Source organism: Taudactylus pleione, unplaced genomic scaffold, assembly GCF_031769625.1.
Source record: "Taudactylus pleione unplaced genomic scaffold, aTauple2 ptg000110l, whole genome shotgun sequence".
NCBI classification, from domain to species: domain Eukaryota; kingdom Metazoa; phylum Chordata; class Amphibia; order Anura; family Myobatrachidae; genus Taudactylus; species Taudactylus pleione.
This window is the reverse complement of record NW_028284512.1, coordinates 8,252,501-8,275,193: the sequence shown is the minus strand read 5'-3', so window position 1 is coordinate 8,275,193 and position 22,693 is coordinate 8,252,501.

Sequence of the window (22,693 nt, the reverse complement as noted above, 5' to 3'; positions counted from 1 at the left end):
CCCTGGCAGACTTCACTAAGGGTCCAACCAAATGCATCGCTATTCTTTCAAACGGCACCTCTATGATAGGCAATGGAACTAGTGGACCCTTAAAATGTGGCCTGGGAGCATGATACTGACACTCAGGGCAGGATGTGCAAAAGTCAGATACCTCTTTATGAAGCCCGGGCCAGAAAAACCTCTGCATTATTCGCTCAGTGGTTTTCTCTACCCCTAGATGGCCTGCCATTATATGACCATGGGCCAGATCCAACACTGTTCTTCTGTAGGCTTTGGGAACTATTAGTTGTTCCACAACATCTTCCCCCTTCTTAGTCACCTGATATAACAAATCCTGACACATTGCCATGTGGGGATAGGACAAAGGACTATCAGGGTCTACGGGTTTACCATCAACTACTTTTACATTCTCCCTGGCTTTTACCAAAGTAGGGTCATTCAACTGCTCCACGGCAAAGACCTCTCTTCTGACCTCTAAATCAGGCAGATGATCACCTGGCCCAACAACACTTCCCACCTCAATGGGAGGCACATCAGTTGGCAGGCCACCGTCACGTTCCACATTCTGTAGTTCGCCAACCATAGTAGAAAAAGGGAATAACTCTGACTCAGAAGAAACTCCCTCCTCCACTACATCGACAACCTTCTCAAATGGATCGGGGTTGTTCACCTCTGGAACAAAACGGCTTTCCCACAACTTCCAGAAGTGTGCAAAGTCTCTCCCCAATATTGCATCGTACACCAGACCATGCACCAAACCCACAGAAACTATAGCAGAGCCACATGGTGTCTCGATGTTCACCTCGGCCGTAACATAATATCGAGTATCCCCATGTATGCAGGTCACACCAACAGTTTTCCCTGTATGCCTCAAGGGGTTCACCAGCTCAGCTTTTATAAGTGTCACCAAGCTACCAGAGTCTCTACTCGGTTGCCATCTACAGTGAGTACACACATGTGCTTATCAGTCTCAGCCTGCCGGTCAGCCGTACAGGCTATCTGTGCAAAGAAAGACCCCTTGCGGTAGACATGAGCAGTATCACATTGCATAGGTTCAGTTGTAAGTGCACAATTAGCGGCAATATGGCCGAAGCCACCACATCGGAAACACTGAGTCATATTAATGTCTAGTCGTTTACGGGGCAAGAACCTTCCCGGCCTGGCAGGCCTGTCTCCAGGTTCTACACCCTCAGTCTTAGGTACATTCCACCGCCCAGCACCCTTCTCCCCTGGAACAGTCTTACCAGTGTCTCTGGGAGTTCGCCGGTGCGCCATCGGGGCTCGGTGGGGCATACTCATCAGCTCCTCAGCCGCCACGTACCTCTCCACTAGCTCGACCAACTGGTCCGCGGTCTTAGGGTCTGCATGGCTCACCCACTTGCGCAGAGTCGCGGGTAATGATCACAGGTACCGGTCCATCACGACCCTTTCCACGATCTGTGGTCCTGTCAGCGTCTCGGGCTGTAGCCATTTTGAGGACAGATGGACGAGGTCATGCATCTGTGAACGTAGAGGCTTGTCCATATGGAACTCCCAGTGGTGGACCCGTTGGGCACGAACAAAGGTGGTGACTCCCAAGCGAGTTAGGATCTCCTGTTTTAGTTTTTTATAGTCCTTGGCATCAGCCAGGCATAAGACGAAATATGCTTTTTGTGGCTCCCCAGACAAAAAAGGTGCCACCAGACTTGCCCACTGCTCCTGGGGCCAACTCTCCCTTTCGGCCGTTCTTTCAAATGCGGCAAGATAGGCCTCCACATCATCGCCCGAAGTCATCTTTTGGAGGAAGTGACTGGCTCGTACGGAGTGAGTGATGGTGGAAGGACCAGTATTAACATCTCTGGGCCGGGCGACCAGGTGCTGTACCACCTCTTTTATGGCCTGGCTGTTTTCCGCTAAGGCCTGGCGGTTTTCCGCTAAGGCCTGGCGGGTTTCCTCGATGGCGACCTGTTGTTGCCTGGCGGATTCCTGCTGAAGTTTGTTAGTCTCCTGCTGAGCCCTGGTAGCTTCCTGCTGAGCTGCTGTAGCTTGGAGCAAGGCCTTAATAATGTCCTCCATTTTGTCCTGGGATGTAGGTTGGAAGCTGAACCTTGCCTCTCTGAGCATTGGCTGACGCCTCCTCTATGGGACTCCAAGGACACAGTGTTATTTCCACACTCACAAATTGGGTGTCTGTCCCTTTAATTTTTAAACGGAAAGTTTTCCTCTCGCTGCAACTTCAGTGTGTGTGGTTGCCCGCATTCTCCACCATATTGTGACACAGTTAGGTTAGGGGTCCCTCTCCTGGGTAGAGGACTCCTTCCTTACACACACACACAGCAGCAGGGAAGCAGCACACCAGTCTGGATGCAAGTACAAGCTGGTCGGTGCCAGTCTTTATTGTACAATGACAGAAATAGAAAGAAAACATAAATATAAATCCTAGCCCTGTCGGGGCACTAACTTCACAGGTAGTTCCCTCACTACCAGAACCTGGCAGGGCCTAATGCCCTCGCCAGCAACAAAGCACAGCACAGTACTCACAAATAGGTTTTTCAAGTGTCTCTGAGCAAACTCCCTGCCTGCTCTCCCAGGTGAGACAATCAGCCCTCAACACACTAGGCTTATATTGGCCACTCTCAGGTGGAAAACTAACAAGCCTGTTACCAGGCTGCGAGATCCAAAACCTGGAGTGGCCGTGGGTGGAGCCCTCCCTCTCCTCTCACCCACAACCCCCAGGTCCCAAACCGGCTTTTCAAAAAGCCGAAACTCAAGCCTGCTACACTGCAGACTTTCTCCTGGGGGTTTAAAACACAAAAGACAGGAATCTGGGACAAATGTACCTGCCACAGACCACTTTACCAGTGATCCTATCACATATCCCCCCCTTTGTTTCGACCTGTGGGGCGGAACAACTGAAGCCCCCAAACAATGAATGCGTGACAACGCGTCAGCATTGGCCAGCTGGATTCCTGGCCTGTGTTCCACTGAAAATGTAAAAGTTTGTAACGCCAAGAACCATCTTGTAATTCTCGCATTACTGTCCTTATTTTCAGACATCCACTTCAGAGGAGCATGGTCAGTGATCAATTTGAACTTTCTTCCGACCAAGTAGTACCTGAGAGCCTCTAACGCCCACTTTATGGCCAATGCCTCCTTCTCCACTGTGGCATAGTTTCTCTCATGTACATTCAACTTTCTGCTAAGATAGAAAATAGGGTGTTCCTCACCCTCCTTGTTCTGGGACAGGACCGCTCCTATACCTACTTCTGATGCATCGGTTTGTACTATGAATTCCCTTTCAAAATTAGGAGTCATCAGGACTGGTTGGGAACACAACGCTACTTTCAACTCCTGAAAAGCTTTCTCTGCCTCAGGACTCCATTCTACCATGACTTTTTGTTTGCCTTTGGTCAGGTCAGTCAGTGGGACTGCCATGGTGGCAAAGTTGGGTATAAACCTCCTGTAGTACCCCGTAATTCCCAAGAAGGCTCTCACCTGCTTCTTATTCAGAGGCCGTGGCAAGTTTTGTATGGCATCAACTTTATTGAGCTGAGGCTTTATCAGGCCACTGCCAATGATGTATCCCCGATATTTTACTACCTCCATGCCTAGACAACACTTTTTTGGGTTGGCTGTCAAACCTGCCTTATAGATGGAGTCCAACACTGCTTGTACCCTGGGTAAGTGAGACTGCCAATCAGGACTATGAATGACCACGTCATCCAGATAAGCAGCTGCATACCATCTATGGGGCCTTAGAATCCTGTCCATCATTTTTTGGAAGGTAGCAGGTGCCCCATGTAGCCCGAAGGGCAACATCTTGTACTGAAACAAGCCCTCTGGCGCTGAAAAAGCTGTCTTTTGTTTGGCGCTCTCGGTTAACGGTACTTGCCAATACCCTTTGGTTAGGTCAAGAGTGGTTAAATACCTTGCCGTCCCTAGTCTCTCAATCAGTTCATCCACTCTTGGCATCGGGTAGGCATCGAATTTTGAAACACTGGTCAACTTTCGGAAGTCATTGCAGAAACGCACACTCCCGTTGGGCTTTGGAATCAACACAATGGGACTTGACCATACACTATGTGATTCTTCAATAACCCCTAACTCTAGCATATTTTTAATTTCTTTCAACACCGATTCTCTTTGTGCTTCTGGTAACCTATAGGGCTTTAGATTAACGACCGAGGTTTTCCCAGGTACGTCAGAGAACAGCACCCTATTTCTAATCAGAAACTCCTTGACCTCTTGTTGTTGAATTGCCGACAGGGTTTTTGCCACTCACTTCGGGAACTAAGGGCCCTGGACTTACTGGAGGGTCTCGGACGGCCGACAGTACCGTTCTATCTTTCCAGGGCTTTAACAGATTTATATGGTATATCTGTTCCGGCTTTCTTTTCCCCGGCTGGTAAACTTTGTAATTGACCTGCCCCACTCTTTCTAAGATTTCAAAGGGCCCTTGCCATTTAGCCAAAAGTTTATTTTCCACAGTGGGAACCAATACTAACACTCTGTCCCCAGGAGCAAAGCTGCGTAACCGAGCATTGCGGTTGTATACCCTCTGCTGTGCCTGTTGAGCCTGTTCCAGGTGCTCTCTCACTATCGGCACTACTGCAGCAATTCTCTCCTGCATTTTAGAAACATACTCAATCACCGTTTTGTAAGGACTAGACTGCCCCTCCCATGTCTCTTTGGCAATGTCTAATAACCCCCTTGGGTGTCTCCCATACAACAAGTCGAAGGGTGAAAACCCGGTGGAGGACTGGGGAACTTCTCTTATGGCCAACAATAAATACGGCAATAAGTAGTCTCAATCCCTACCATCCTTGTCGACCACTTTCCTAAGCATGTGTTTTAACGTCTTGTTAAACCTCTCGACCAGCCCATCGGTTTGGGGGTGATAAACCGAAGTTCTTAACTGTTCGATTTTGAACAGGCGGCATAACTCTTTCATGACTTTGGACATAAACGGTGTACCCTGGTCAGTTAGTATCTCCTTAGGTATACCCAGCCTGCTAAAGACATTAACTAGCTCTCTGGCAATGGTCTTGGTTGACGCATTGCACAATGGGATCGCTTCCGGGTACCTGGTAGCGTAATCCATTATGACCAGAATATACTGGTGTCCCCTGGCAGACTTCACTAAGGGTCCAACCAAATGCATCGCTATTCTTTCAAACGGCACCTCTATGATAGGCAATGGAACTAGTGGACCCTTAAAATGTGGCCTGGGAGCATGATACTGACACTCAGGGCAGGATGTGCAAAAGTCAGATACCTCTTTATGAAGCCCGGGCCAGAAAAACCTCTGCATTATTCGCTCAGTGGTTTTCTCTACCCCTAGATGGCCTGCCGTTATATGACCATGGGCCAGATCCAACACTGTTCTTCTGTAGGCTTTGGGAACTATTAGTTGTTCCACAACATCTTCCCCCTTCTTAGTCACCTGATATAACAAATCCTGACACATTGCCATGTGGGGATAGGACAAAGGACTATCAGGGTCTACGGGTTTACCATCAACTACTTTTACATTCTCCCTGGCTTTTACCAAAGTAGGGTCATTCAACTGCTCCACGGCAAAGACCTCTCTTCTGACCTCTAAATCAGGCAGATGATCACCTGGCCCAACAACACTTCCCACCTCAATGGGAGGCACATCAGTTGGCAGGCCACCGTCACGTTCCGCATTCTGTAGTTCGCCAACCATAGTAGAAAAAGGGAATAACTCTGACTCAGAAGAAACTCCCTCCTCCACTACATCGACAACCTTCTCAAATGGATCGGGGTTGTTCACCTCTGGAACAAAACGGCTTTCCCACAACTTCCAGAAGTGTGCAAAGTCTCTCCCCAATATTGCATCGTACACCAGACCATGCACCAAACCCACAGAAACTATAGCAGAGCCACATGGTGTCTCGATGTTCACCTCGGCCGTAACATAATATCGAGTATCCCCATGTATGCAGGTCACACCAACAGTTTTCCCTGTATGCCTCAAGGGGTTCACCAGCTCAGCTTTTATAAGTGTCACCAAGCTACCAGAGTCTCTACTCGGTTGCCATCTACAGTGAGTACACACATGTGCTTATCAGTCTCAGCCTGCCGGTCAGCCGTACAGGCTATCTGTGCAAAGAAAGACCCCTTGCGGTAGACATGAGCAGTATCACATTGCATAGGTTCAGTTGTAAGTGCACAATTAGCGGCAATATGGCCGAAGCCACCACATCGGAAACACTGAGTCATATTAATGTCTAGTCGTTTACGGGGCAAGAACCTTCCCGGCCTGGCAGGCCTGTCTCCAGGTTCTACACCCTCAGTCTTAGGTACATTCCACCGCCCAGCACCATTCTCCCCTGGAACAGTCTTACCAGTGTCTCTGGGAGTTCGCCGGTGCGCCATCGGGGCTCGGTGGGGCATACTCATCAGCTCCTCAGCCGCCACGTACCTCTCCACTAGCTCGACCAACTGGTCCGCGGTCTTAGGGTCTGCATGGCTCACCCACTTGCGCAGAGTCGCGGGTAATGATCACAGGTACCGGTCCATCACGACCCTTTCCACGATCTGTGGTCCCGTCAGCGTCTCGGGCTGTAGCCATTTTGAGGACAGATGGACGAAGTCATGCATCTGTGAACGTAGAGGCTTGTCCATATGGAACTCCCAGCGGTGGACCCGTTGGGCACGAACAAAGGTGGTGACTCCCAAGCGAGTTAGGATCTCCTGTTTTAGTTTTTTATAGTCCTTGGCATCAGCCAGGCATAAGACGAAATATGCTTTTTGTGGCTCCCCAGACAAAAAAGGTGCCACCAGACTTGCCCACTGCTCCTGGGGCCAACTCTCCCTTTCGGCCGTTCTTTCAAATGCGGCGAGATAGGCCTCCACATCATCGCCCGAAGTCATCTTTTGGAGGAAGTGACTGGCTCGTACGGAGTGAGTGATGGTGGAAGGACCAGTATTAACATCTCTGGGGCGGGCGACCAGGTGCTGTACCACCTCTTTTATGGCCTGGCTGTTTTCCGCTAAGGCCTGGCGGTTTTCCGCTAAGGCCTGGCGGGTTTCCTCGATGGCGACCTGTTGTTGCCTGGCGGATTCCTGCTGAAGTTTGTTAGTCTCCTGCTGAGCCCTGGTAGCTTCCTGCTGAGCTGCTGTAGCTTGGAGCAAGGCCTTAATAATGTCCTCCATTTTGTCCTGGGATGTAGGTTGGAAGCTGAACCTTGCCTCTCTGAGCATTGGCTGACGCCTCCTCTATGGGACTCCAAGGACACAGTGTTATTTCCACACTCACAAATTGGGTATCTGTCCCTTTAATTTTTAAACGGAAAGTTTTCCTCTCGCTGCAACTTCAGTGTGTGTGGTTGCCCGCATTCTCCACCATATTGTGACACAGTTAGGTTAGGGGTCCCTCTCCTGGGTAGAGGACTCCTTCCTTACACACACACACAGCAGCAGGGAAGCAGCACACCAGTCTGGATGCAAGTACAAGCTGGTCGGTGCCAGTCTTTATTGTACAATGACAGAAATAGAAAGAAAACATAAATATAAATCCTAGCCCTGTCGGGGCACTAACTTCACAGGTAGTTCCCTCACTACCAGAACCTGGCAGGGCCTAATGCCCTCGCCAGCAACAAAGCACAGCACAGTACTCACAAATAGGTTTTTCAAGTGTCTCTGAGCAAACTCCCTGCCTGCTCTCCCAGGTGAGACAATCAGCTCTCAACACACTAGGCTTATATTGGCCACTCTCAGGTGGAAAACTAACAAGCCTGTTACCAGGCTGCGAGAACCAAAACCTGGAGTGGCCGTGGGTGGAGCTCTCCCTCTCCTCTCACCCACAACCCCCCGGTCCCAAACCGGCTTTTCAAAAAGCCGAAACTCAAGCCTGCTACACTGCAGACTTTCTCCTGGGGGTTTAAAACACAAAAGACAGGAATCTGGGACAAATGTACCTGCCACAGACCACTTTACCAGTGATCCTATCACATATCCCCCCCTTTGTTTCGACCTGTGGGGCGGAACAACTGAAGCCCCCAAACAATGAATGCGTGACAACGCGTCAGCATTGGCCAGCTGGATTCCTGGCCTGTGTTCCACTGAAAATTTAAAAGTTTGTAACGCCAAGAACCATCTTGTAATTCTCGCATTACTGTCCTTATTTTCAGACATCCACTTCAGAGGAGCATGGTCAGTGATCAATTTGAACTTTCTTCCGACCAAGTAGTACCTGAGAGCCTCTAACGCCCACTTTATGGCCAATGCCTCCTTCTCCACTGTGGCATAGTTTCTCTCATGTACATTCAACTTTCTGCTAAGATAGAAAATAGGGTGTTCCTCACCCTCCTTGTTCTGGGACAGGACCGCTCCTATACCTACTTCTGATGCATCGGTTTGTACTATGAATTCCCTTTCAAAATTAGGAGTCATCAGGACTGGTTGGGAACACAACGCTACTTTCAACTCCTGAAAAGCTTTCTCTGCCTCAGGACTCCATTCTACCATGACTTTTTGTTTGCCTTTGGTCAGGTCAGTCAGTGGGACTGCCATGGTGGCAAAGTTGGGTATAAACCTCCTGTAGTACCCCGTAATTCCCAAGAAGGCTCTCACCTGCTTCTTATTCAGAGGCCGTGGCAAGTTTTGTATGGCATCAACTTTATTGAGCTGAGGCTTTATCAGGCCACTGCCAATGATGTATCCCCGATATTTTACTACCTCCATGCCTAGACAACACTTTTTTGGGTTGGCTGTCAAACCTGCCTTATAGATGGAGTCCAACACTGCTTGTACCCTGGGTAAGTGAGACTGCCAATCAGGACTATGAATGACCACGTCATCCAGATAAGCAGCTGCATACCATCTATGGGGCCTTAGAATCCTGTCCATCATTCTTTGGAAGGTAGCAGGTGCCCCATGTAGCCCGAAGGGCAACATCTTGTACTGAAACAAGCCCTCTGGCGCTGAAAAAGCTGTCTTTTGTTTGGCGCTCTCGGTTAACGGTACTTGCCAATACCCTTTGGTTAGATCAAGAGTGGTTAAATACCTTGCCGTCCCTAGTCTCTCAATCAGTTCATCCACTCTTGGCATCGGGTAGGCATCGAATTTTGAAACACTGGTCAACTTTCGGAAGTCATTGCAGAAACGCACACTCCCGTTGGGCTTTGGAATCAACACAATGGGACTTGACCATACACTATGTGATTCTTCAATAACCCCTAACTCTAGCATATTTTTAATTTCTTTCAACACCGATTCTCTTTGTGCTTCTGGTAACCTATAGGGCTTTAGATTAACGACCGAGGTTTTCCCAGGTACGTCAGAGAACAGCACCCTATTTCTAATCAGAAACTCCTTGACCTCTTGTTGTTGAATTGCCGACAGGGTTTTTGCCACTGTCACTTCGGGAACTAAGGGCCCTGGACTTACTGGAGGGTCTCGGACGGCCGACAGTACCGTTCTATCTTTCCAGGGCTTTAACAGATTTATATGGTATATCTGTTCCGGCTTTCTTTTCCCCGGCTGGTAAACTTTGTAATTGACCTGCCCCACTCTTTCTAAGATTTCAAAGGGCCCTTGCCATTTAGCCAAAAGTTTATTTTCCACAGTGGGAACCAATACTAACACTCTGTCCCCAGGAGCAAAGCTGCGTAACCGAGCATTGCGGTTGTATACCCTCTGCTGTGCCTGTTGAGCCTGTTCCAGGTGCTCTCTCACTATCGGCACTACTGCAGCAATTCTCTCCTGCATTTTAGAAACATACTCAATCACCGTTTTGTAAGGACTAGACTGCCCCTCCCATGTCTCTTTGGCAATGTCTAATAACCCCCTTGGGTGTCTCCCATACAACAAGTCGAAGGGTGAAAACCCGGTGGAGGACTGGGGAACTTCTCTTATGGCCAACAATAAATACGGCAATAAGTAGTCCCAATCCCTACCATCCTTGTCGACCACTTTCCTAAGCATGTGTTTTAACGTCTTGTTAAACCTCTCGACCAGCCCATCGGTTTGGGGGTGATAAACCGAAGTTCTTAACTGTTCGATTTTGAACAGGCGGCATAACTCTTTCATGACTTTGGACATAAACGGTGTACCCTGGTCAGTTAGTATCTCCTTAGGTATACCCAGCCTGCTAAAGACATTAACTAGCTCTCTGGCAATGGTCTTGGTTGACGCATTGCACAATGGGATCGCTTCCGGGTACCTGGTAGCGTAATCCATTATGACCAGAATATACTGGTGTCCCCTGGCAGACTTCACTAAGGGTCCAACCAAATGCATCGCTATTCTTTCAAACGGCACCTCTATGATAGGCAATGGAACTAGTGGACCCTTAAAATGTGGCCTGGGAGCATGATACTGACACTCAGGGCAGGATGTGCAAAAGTCAGATACCTCTTTATGAAGCCCGGGCCAGAAAAACCTCTGCATTATTCGCTCAGTGGTTTTCTCTACCCCTAGATGGCCTGCCGTTATATGACCATGGGCCAGATCCAACACTGTTCTTCTGTAGGCTTTGGGAACTATTAGTTGTTCCACAACATCTTCCCCCTTCTTAGTCACCTGATATAACAAATCCTGACACATTGCCATGTGGGGATAGGACAAAGGACTATCAGGGTCTACGGGTTTACCATCAACTACTTTTACATTCTCCCTGGCTTTTACCAAAGTAGGGTCATTCAACTGCTCCACGGCAAAGACCTCTCTTCTGACCTCTAAATCAGGCAGATGATCACCTGGCCCAACAACACTTCCCACCTCAATGGGAGGCACATCAGTTGGCAGGCCACCGTCACGTTCCGCATTCTGTAGTTCGCCAACCATAGTAGAAAAAGGGAATAACTCTGACTCAGAAGAAACTCCCTCCTCCACTACATCGACAACCTTCTCAAATGGATCGGGGTTGTTCACCTCTGGAACAAAACGGCTTTCCCACAACTTCCAGAAGTGTGCAAAGTCTCTCCCCAATATTGCATCGTACACCAGACCATGCACCAAACCCACAGAAACTATAGCAGAGCCACATGGTGTCTCGATGTTCACCTCGGCCGTAACATAATATCGAGTATCCCCATGTATGCAGGTCACACCAACAGTTTTCCCTGTATGCCTCAAGGGGTTCACCAGCTCAGCTTTTATAAGTGTCACCAAGCTACCAGAGTCTCTACTCGGTTGCCATCTACAGTGAGTACACACATGTGCTTATCAGTCTCAGCCTGCCGATCAGCCGTACAGGCTATCTGTGCAAAGAAAGACCCCTTGCGGTAGACATGAGCAGTATCACATTGCATAGGTTCAGTTGTAAGTGCACAATTAGCGGCAATATGGCCGAAGCCACCACATCGGAAACACTGAGTCATATTAATGTCTAGTCGTTTACGGGGCAAGAACCTTCCCGGCCTGGCAGGCCTGTCTCCAGGTTCTACACCCTCAGTCTTAGGTACATTCCACCGCCCAGCACCATTCTCCCCTGGAACAGTCTTACCAGTGTCTCTGGGAGTTCGCCGGTGCGCCATCGGGGCTCGGTGGGGCATACTCATCAGCTCCTCAGCCGCCACGTACCTCTCCACTAGCTCGACCAACTGGTCCGCGGTCTTAGGGTCTGCATGGCTCACCCACTTGCGCAGAGTCGCGGGTAATGATCACAGGTACCGGTCCATCACGACCCTTTCCACGATCTGTGGTCCCGTCAGCGTCTCGGGCTGTAGCCATTTTGAGGACAGATGGACGAAGTCATGCATCTGTGAACGTAGAGGCTTGTCCATATGGAACTCCCAGCGGTGGACCCGTTGGGCACGAACAAAGGTGGTGACTCCCAAGCGAGTTAGGATCTCCTGTTTTAGTTTTTTATAGTCCTTGGCATCAGCCAGGCATAAGACGAAATATGCTTTTTGTGGCTCCCCAGACAAAAAAGGTGCCACCAGACTTGCCCACTGCTCCTGGGGCCAACTCTCCCTTTCGGCCGTTCTTTCAAATGCGGCGAGATAGGCCTCCACATCATCGCCCGAAGTCATCTTTTGGAGGAAGTGACTGGCTCGTACGGAGTGAGTGATGGTGGAAGGACCAGTATTAACATCTCTGGGCCGGGCGACCAGGTGCTGTACCACCTCTTTTATGGCCTGGCTGTTTTCCGCTAAGGCCTGGCGGTTTTCCGCTAAGGCCTGGCGGGTTTCCTCGATGGCGACCTGTTGTTGCCTGGCGGATTCCTGCTGAAGTTTGTTAGTCTCCTGCTGAGCCCTGGTAGCTTCCTGCTGAGCTGCTGTAGCTTGGAGCAAGGCCTTAATAATGTCCTCCATTTTGTCCTGGGATGTAGGTTGGAAGCTGAACCTTGCCTCTCTGAGCATTGGCTGACGCCTCCTCTATGGGACTCCAAGGACACAGTGTTATTTCCACACTCACAAATTGGGTATCTGTCCCTTTAATTTTTAAACGGAAAGTTTTCCTCTCGCTGCAACTTCAGTGTGTGTGGTTGCCCGCATTCTCCACCATATTGTGACACAGTTAGGTTAGGGGTCCCTCTCCTGGGTAGAGGACTCCTTCCTTACACACACACACAGCAGCAGGGAAGCAGCACACCAGTCTGGATGCAAGTACAAGCTGGTCGGTGCCAGTCTTTATTGTACAATGACAGAAATAGAAAGAAAACATAAATATAAATCCTAGCCCTGTCGGGGCACTAACTTCACAGGTAGTTCCCTCACTACCAGAACCTGGCAGGGCCTAATGCCCTCGCCAGCAACAAAGCACAGCACAGTACTCACAAATAGGTTTTTCAAGTGTCTCTGAGCAAACTCCCTGCCTGCTCTCCCAGGTGAGACAATCAGCTCTCAACACACTAGGCTTATATTGGCCACTCTCAGGTGGAAAACTAACAAGCCTGTTACCAGGCTGCGAGAACCAAAACCTGGAGTGGCCGTGGGTGGAGCTCTCCCTCTCCTCTCACCCACAACCCCCCGGTCCCAAACCGGCTTTTCAAAAAGCCGAAACTCAAGCCTGCTACACTGCAGACTTTCTCCTGGGGGTTTAAAACACAAAAGACAGGAATCTGGGACAAATGTACCTGCCACAGACCACTTTACCAGTGATCCTATCACATATCCCCCCCTTTGTTTCGACCTGTGGGGCGGAACAACTGAAGCCCCCAAACAATGAATGCGTGACAACGCGTCAGCATTGGCCAGCTGGATTCCTGGCCTGTGTTCCACTGAAAATTTAAAAGTTTGTAACGCCAAGAACCATCTTGTAATTCTCGCATTACTGTCCTTATTTTCAGACATCCACTTCAGAGGAGCATGGTCAGTGATCAATTTGAACTTTCTTCCGACCAAGTAGTACCTGAGAGCCTCTAACGCCCACTTTATGGCCAATGCCTCCTTCTCCACTGTGGCATAGTTTCTCTCATGTACATTCAACTTTCTGCTAAGATAGAAAATAGGGTGTTCCTCACCCTCCTTGTTCTGGGACAGGACCGCTCCTATACCTACTTCTGATGCATCGGTTTGTACTATGAATTCCCTTTCAAAATTAGGAGTCATCAGGACTGGTTGGGAACACAACGCTACTTTCAACTCCTGAAAAGCTTTCTCTGCCTCAGGACTCCATTCTACCATGACTTTTTGTTTGCCTTTGGTCAGGTCAGTCAGTGGGACTGCCATGGTGGCAAAGTTGGGTATAAACCTCCTGTAGTACCCCGTAATTCCCAAGAAGGCTCTCACCTGCTTCTTATTCAGAGGCCGTGGCAAGTTTTGTATGGCATCAACTTTATTGAGCTGAGGCTTTATCAGGCCACTGCCAATGATGTATCCCCGATATTTTACTACCTCCATGCCTAGACAACACTTTTTTGGGTTGGCTGTCAAACCTGCCTTATAGATGGAGTCCAACACTGCTTGTACCCTGGGTAAGTGAGACTGCCAATCAGGACTATGAATGACCACGTCATCCAGATAAGCAGCTGCATACCATCTATGGGGCCTTAGAATCCTGTCCATCATTCTTTGGAAGGTAGCAGGTGCCCCATGTAGCCCGAAGGGCAACATCTTGTACTGAAACAAGCCCTCTGGCGCTGAAAAAGCTGTCTTTTGTTTGGCGCTCTCGGTTAACGGTACTTGCCAATACCCTTTGGTTAGATCAAGAGTGGTTAAATACCTTGCCGTCCCTAGTCTCTCAATCAGTTCATCCACTCTTGGCATCGGGTAGGCATCGAATTTTGAAACACTGGTCAACTTTCGGAAGTCATTGCAGAAACGCACACTCCCGTTGGGCTTTGGAATCAACACAATGGGACTTGACCATACACTATGTGATTCTTCAATAACCCCTAACTCTAGCATATTTTTAATTTCTTTCAACACCGATTCTCTTTGTGCTTCTGGTAACCTATAGGGCTTTAGATTAACGACCGAGGTTTTCCCAGGTACGTCAGAGAACAGCACCCTATTTCTAATCAGAAACTCCTTGACCTCTTGTTGTTGAATTGCCGACAGGGTTTTTGCCACTGTCACTTCGGGAACTAAGGGCCCTGGACTTACTGGAGGGTCTCGGACGGCCGACAGTACCGTTCTATCTTTCCAGGGCTTTAACAGATTTATATGGTATATCTGTTCCGGCTTTCTTTTCCCCGGCTGGTAAACTTTGTAATTGACCTGCCCCACTCTTTCTAAGATTTCAAAGGGCCCTTGCCATTTAGCCAAAAGTTTATTTTCCACAGTGGGAACCAATACTAACACTCTGTCCCCAGGAGCAAAGCTGCGTAACCGAGCATTGCGGTTGTATACCCTCTGCTGTGCCTGTTGAGCCTGTTCCAGGTGCTCTCTCACTATCGGCACTACTGCAGCAATTCTCTCCTGCATTTTAGAAACATACTCAATCACCGTTTTGTAAGGACTAGACTGCCCCTCCCATGTCTCTTTGGCAATGTCTAATAACCCCCTTGGGTGTCTCCCATACAACAAGTCGAAGGGTGAAAACCCGGTGGAGGACTGGGGAACTTCTCTTATGGCCAACAATAAATACGGCAATAAGTAGTCCCAATCCCTACCATCCTTGTCGACCACTTTCCTAAGCATGTGTTTTAACGTCTTGTTAAACCTCTCGACCAGCCCATCGGTTTGGGGGTGATAAACCGAAGTTCTTAACTGTTCGATTTTGAACAGGCGGCATAACTCTTTCATGACTTTGGACATAAACGGTGTACCCTGGTCAGTTAGTATCTCCTTAGGTATACCCAGCCTGCTAAAGACATTAACTAGCTCTCTGGCAATGGTCTTGGTTGACGCATTGCACAATGGGATCGCTTCCGGGTACCTGGTAGCGTAATCCATTATGACCAGAATATACTGGTGTCCCCTGGCAGACTTCACTAAGGGTCCAACCAAATGCATCGCTATTCTTTCAAACGGCACCTCTATGATAGGCAATGGAACTAGTGGACCCTTAAAATGTGGCCTGGGAGCATGATACTGACACTCAGGGCAGGATGTGCAAAAGTCAGATACCTCTTTATGAAGCCCGGGCCAGAAAAACCTCTGCATTATTCGCTCAGTGGTTTTCTCTACCCCTAGATGGCCTGCCGTTATATGACCATGGGCCAGATCCAACACTGTTCTTCTGTAGGCTTTGGGAACTATTAGTTGTTCCACAACATCTTCCCCCTTCTTAGTCACCTGATATAACAAATCCTGACACATTGCCATGTGGGGATAGGACAAAGGACTATCAGGGTCTACGGGTTTACCATCAACTACTTTTACATTCTCCCTGGCTTTTACCAAAGTAGGGTCATTCAACTGCTCCACGGCAAAGACCTCTCTTCTGACCTCTAAATCAGGCAGATGATCACCTGGCCCAACAACACTTCCCACCTCAATGGGAGGCACATCAGTTGGCAGGCCACCGTCACGTTCCGCATTCTGTAGTTCGCCAACCATAGTAGAAAAAGGGAATAACTCTGACTCAGAAGAAACTCCCTCCTCCACTACATCGACAACCTTCTCAAATGGATCGGGGTTGTTCACCTCTGGAACAAAACGGCTTTCCCACAACTTCCAGAAGTGTGCAAAGTCTCTCCCCAATATTGCATCGTACACCAGACCATGCACCAAACCCACAGAAACTATAGCAGAGCCACATGGTGTCTCGATGTTCACCTCGGCCGTAACATAATATCGAGTATCCCCATGTATGCAGGTCACACCAACAGTTTTCCCTGTATGCCTCAAGGGGTTCACCAGCTCAGCTTTTATAAGTGTCACCAAGCTACCAGAGTCTCTACTCGGTTGCCATCTACAGTGAGTACACACATGTGCTTATCAGTCTCAGCCTGCCGATCAGCCGTACAGGCTATCTGTGCAAAGAAAGACCCCTTGCGGTAGACATGAGCAGTATCACATTGCATAGGTTCAGTTGTAAGTGCACAATTAGCGGCAATATGGCCGAAGCCACCACATCGGAAACACTGAGTCATATTAATGTCTAGTCGTTTACGGGGCAAGAACCTTCCCGGCCTGGCAGGCCTGTCTCCAGGTTCTACACCCTCAGTCTTAGGTACATTCCACCGCCCAGCACCATTCTCCCCTGGAACAGTCTTACCAGTGTCTCTGGGAGTTCGCCGGTGCGCCATCGGGGCTCGGTGGGGCATACTCATCAGCTCCTCAGCCGCCACGTACCTCTCCACTAGCTCGACCAACTGGTCCGCGGTCTTAGGGTCTGCATGGCTCACCCACTTGCGCAGAGTCGCGGGTAATGATCACAGGTACCGGTCCATCACGACCCTTTCCACGATCTGTGGTCCCGTCAGCGTCTCGGGCTGTAGCCATTTTGAGGACAGATGGACGAAGTCATGCATCTGTGAACGTAGAGGCTTGTCCATATGGAACTCCCAGCGGTGGACCCGTTGGGCACGAACAAAGGTGGTGACTCCCAAGCGAGTTAGGATCTCCTGTTTTAGTTTTTTATAGTCCTTGGCATCAGCCAGGCATAAGACGAAATATGCTTTTTGTGGCTCCCCAGACAAAAAAGGTGCCACCAGACTTGCCCACTGCTCCTGGGGCCAACTCTCCCTTTCGGCCGTTCTTTCAAATGCGGCGAGATAGGCCTCCACATCATCGCCCGAAGTCATCTTTTGGAGGAAGTGACTGGCTCGTACGGAGTGAGTGATGGTGGAAGGACCAGTATTAACATCTCTGGGCCGGGCGACCAGGTGCTGTACCACCTCTTTTATGGCCTGGCTGTTTTCCGCTAAGGCCTGGCGGTTTTCCGCTAAGGCCTGGCGGGTTTCCTCGATGGCGACCTGTTGTTGCCTGGCGGATTCCTGCTGAAGTTTGTTAGTCTCCTGCTGAGCCCTGGTAGCTTCCTGCTGAGCTGCTGTAGCTTGGAGCAAGGCCTTAATAATGTCCTCCATTTTGTCCTGGGATGTAGGTTGGAAGCTGAACCTTGCCTCTCTGAGCATTGGCTGACGCCTCCTCTATGGGACTCCAAGGACACAGTGTTATTTCCACACTCACAAATTGGGTATCTGTCCCTTTAATTTTTAAACGGAAAGTTTTCCTCTCGCTGCAACTTCAGTGTGTGTGGTTGCCCGCATTCTCCACCATATTGTGACACAGTTAGGTTAGGGGTCCCTCTCCTGGGTAGAGGACTCCTTCCTTACACACACACACAGCAGCAGGGAAGCAGCACACCAGTCTGGATGCAAGTACAAGCTGGTCGGTGCCAGTCTTTATTGTACAATGACAGAAATAGAAAGAAAACATAAATATAAATCCTAGCCCTGTCGGGGCACTAACTTCACAGGTAGTTCCCTCACTACCAGAACCTGGCAGGGCCTAATGCCCTCGCCAGCAACAAAGCACAGCACAGTACTCACAAATAGGTTTTTCAAGTGTCTCTGAGCAAACTCCCTGCCTGCTCTCCCAGGTGAGACAATCAGCTCTCAACACACTAGGCTTATATTGGCCACTCTCAGGTGGAAAACTAACAAGCCTGTTACCAGGCTGCGAGAACCAAAACCTGGAGTGGCCGTGGGTGGAGCTCTCCCTCTCCTCTCACCCACAACCCCCCGGTCCCAAACCGGCTTTTCAAAAAGCCGAAACTCAAGCCTGCTACACTGCAGACTTTCTCCTGGGGGTTTAAAACACAAAAGACAGGAATCTGGGACAAATGTACCTGCCACAGACCACTTTACCAGTGATCCTATCACAATATATATATATATATATATATATATATATATATAAAAACTTGTTACTTGGCACTCCAGAGGATAAATGCAACAAATGTTGGGTGCCTTCTTAGATAGTTGATACACAAATCACAAGAGAAAAGAAATTCCTTAAGTGGGGCACTCACGGATCAGAATTTATTGCATCTGCATAAAGAAAATGTATGACTGACAAGGGAAACCATAGAATGCACAAAATGAAAAATATAAAATTTAACTTTTATTGTGTTATTATAAAATATCGCGAAAATATAAGGAAATAATAATGAAAAATTAAAATAGTGTGACCACTGTTAATTATACGCTAATATCCTTTAATGTATATGCCTCCTTATATAGCATAATAGCTGAAATAAGGTTATTATATTAGGGTGTCTGTATACTGAGGGACAAACACCAACTATTTAAAGTTGTCTAAAAATAATATACCTAACAAGGATATTAAATTCAAAGACAAATAGTCAAACCCTGCCAGTGTGGTACCTATGATTGACAAAACAGGGTAAGTATATCCTACGAGGTCTATTAATACAAAAAATGGATGTCACATATATAATTATGTCCCTGATAGAATGTACATTATCTCCTTATTACTCCATCTCAAGGTCACTACAATATTGTGAAATAAAAATTAAGGAGAACATCAGAGATTGTCATAAGATGTGACAAAGAAATAGTCAAAAGGTGTTTAAAGTGTCACTGTCCAGAAAAGGAGAAATTACTATGTATATGGACAAAATATAGTTTTAAACAGTAGTAAATTTGCCCGTATCTATATGGTAGAGTGCTTGTAATATAATATAGTAAATATATCTGTTCTTTTTAAATCCAAAATATTAGGAATTAGCCTTAATCGGCTGTCCATTTATATGTATCAAATCAATATTGTTACAAAATGTCTCCAGATCTCCTCCAATATGTTAACCCCTGTTATCTTCAGGGTAGGGAGCTGTTTAGAGCGTACAATTAGTAATGCCACTAGATATTTCATATATATATAATATATCCTTTAATCATCAATCCATTAGTTATTATCAGAGCATATATGATGATCTATATCATGGCATCCGTAGTACAAAAAGTCCTAACAGAGATATAGTGTATCCCTAAATCCCCTTATGGATGTTAATCTTGACATAACCGGGGTAAGGAGCTGGCTGAATGAACAGTCCTTAATACCATATGAGGCCCCTTGTATTATAATGCATCCCTGAGTCTCCTAATTCTGGCAGGACACATGCGCCTGCTGGCATGTCCCTAAGTCTAACAGACACCCTCCAATAATGTCAATTATATAGCATGGACAATGGTTTCAACACATATTAATAAAACATGACACACGCTGACAAGTGCCGCGTGTCTCTCCGACGCGCGTTTCGCATATATTGCTTTTTCAGAGGATCAACCCGCCTCCCGGGTTGACAGCTCTCATATAGTATCCAATAACCAATCAGAGCCCTTCTAAGTGTGACAGACAAATCAATGGGCCAATCATTTTACTTCCCTTTGATTGACTGACAAAGGAGCCAATCGGAGCAGCCTGTCAGCGTTCCCATTGGTCCACAATTTTATAGTGGATAAAATCACAACAAAGGACAGAGAAAAGATCTTCTAAGTGAGGATAATTAAAGCATGAAAGATAATGCAAATCTCATATTAAGCATATATCAAAAAAGAAGAAAGGAGGGAGGGACCTATAAAATTAACAGTAAGTGGAACATCTAATGATATGGCTATATATAAGGATATATTAAGCAAAATTCCATAAATAACAGTCTTTATGCCCTAAACGGGCTGCCAGTCAGCAGTCCCCAAGGTCCACAACGTCATGCTAAATAAGTCTTAGTAACAGACAGAAGGATAATAATAAATAAATAATCCCATTATCGAGAGTAATTGATGGGAAAGGGTAATATATATTTAATAAATAAAAATGCTCAAACACCGGGAAGCTTAATAGTACCACTATGTATAATAGATTAAAGCTGTATCATAAATTGATGCAATAGCTCATCCAAAATATCTGTTGATTACTAAGACTTATTTAGCATGATGTTGTGGACCTTGGGGACTGCTGACTGGCAGCCCGTTTAGGGCATAAAGACTGTTATTTGTGGAATTTTGCTTAATATATCCTTATATATAGCCATATCATTAGATGTTCCACTTACTGTTAATTTTATAGGTCCCTCCCTCCTTTCTTCTTTTTTGATATATGCTTAATATGAGATTTGCATTATCTTTCATGCTTTAATTATCCTCACTTAGAAGATCTTTTCTCTGTCCTTTGTTGTGATTTTATCCACTATAAAATTGTGGACCAATGGGAACGCTGACAGGCTGCTCCGATTGGCTCCTTTGTCAGTCAATCAAAGGGAAGTAAAATGATTGGCCCATTGATTTGTCTGTCACACTTAGAAGGGCTCTGATTGGTTATTGGATACTATATGAGAGCTGTCAACCCGGGAGGCGGGTTGATACTCTGAAAAAGCAATATATGCGAAACGCGCGTCGGAGAGACACGCGGCACTTGTTGTCAGCGTGTGTCATGTTTTATTAATGTGTGTTGAAACCATTGTCCATGCTATATAATTGACATTATTGGAGGGAGTCTGTTAGACTTAGGGACATGCCAGCAGGCACATGTGTCCTGCCAGAATTAGGAGACTCAGGGATACATTATAATACAAGGGGCCTCATATGGTATTAAGGACTGTTCATTCAGCCAGCTCCTTACCCCGGTTATGTCAAGATTAACATCCATAAGGGGATTTAGGGATACACTATATCTCTGTTAGGACTTTTTGTACTACGGATGCCATGATATATATCATCATATATGCTCTGATAATAACTAATGGATTGATGATTAAAGGATATATTATATTTATATGAAATATCTAGTGGCATTACTAATTGTACGCTCTAAACAGCTCCCTACCCTAAAGATAACAGGGGTTAACATATTGGAGGAGATCTGGAGACATTTTGTAACAATATTGATTTGATACATATAAATGGACAGCCGATTAAGGCTAATTCCTAATATTTTGGATTTAAAAAGAACTGATATATTTACTATATTATATTACAAGCACTCTACCATATAGATACGGGCAAATTTACTACTGTTTAAAACTATATTTTGTCCATATACATAGTAATTTCTCCTTTTCTGGACAGTGACACTTTAAATACCTTTTGACTATTTCTTTGTCACAGCTTATGACAATCTCTGATGTTCTCCTTAATTTTTATTTCACAATATTGTAGTGACCTTGAGATGGAGTAATAAGGAGATAATGTACATTCTATCAGGGACATAATTATATATGTGACATCCATTTTTTGTATTAATAGACCTCGTAGGATATACTTACCCTGTTTTGTCAATCATAGGTACCACACTGGCAGGGTTTGACTATTTGTCTTTGAATTTAATATCCTTGTTAGGTATATTATTTTTAGACAACTTTAAATAGTTGGTGTTTGTCCCTCAGTATACAGACACCCTAATATAATAACCTCATTTCAGCTATTATGCTATATAAGGAGGAATATACATTAAAGGATATTAGCGTATAATTAACAGTGGTCACACTATTTTAATTTTTCATTATTATTTCCTTATATTTTCGCGATATTTTATAATAACACAATAAAAGTTACATTTTATATTTTTCATTTTGTGCATTCTATGGTTTCCCTTGTCAGTCATACATTTTCTTTATGCAGATGCAATAAATTCTGATCCGTGAGTGCCCCACTTAAGGAATTTCTTTTCTCTTGTGATTTGTGTCTATTAGACTTATTCCAGGGTGCACCTCCCTTGAGTGATTTAAATATTATAGGAAATTGGGAAGGATTGGGAAGAATATATAATCTCATGTCCGATATCTCTGTGCTGGTTACTTTTGCTCCTTTATAGTTGATACACAACAAATATCTCCTTAAGAGCTATATGCAGCCCCACAGAAGAAAGAAGAAGCGTCACTCCATGGGTGGTGAAGAAAAAAACTTGTATTAAAGTGACAACATGTACACAACTGTGTCGACGTTTCAAGGTCACTCAGGACTTGTGCATGACGAAAAGGTCCTGAGTGACCTTGAAACGTCGACACAGTTGTGTACATATTGTCACTTTAATACAAGTTTTTTTTCTTCACCACCCATGGAGTGACGCTTCTTCTTTCTACTGTGGGGCTGCATATAGCTCTTAAGGAGATATTTGTTGTGTGTATATATATATATATATACACACACATATAGGTAGTAGTAAGGTGCGGCACTCGGTGCAATAACAGGCATAGACAAACGGATATGATCGACGTTTCAGTGTTAGTAACACTATAATCAGAATGCTGACGATAGTGTTGCTAACACTTATGCGTTGTTGATCATATCCGTTTGTCTGTTCCTGTAATTGCGCCGAGTGCCGCACCTTACACCGGCCAAGTCTACATTGAGATTTGAAGTGCCGGACCTTGAACATACACACATACATAC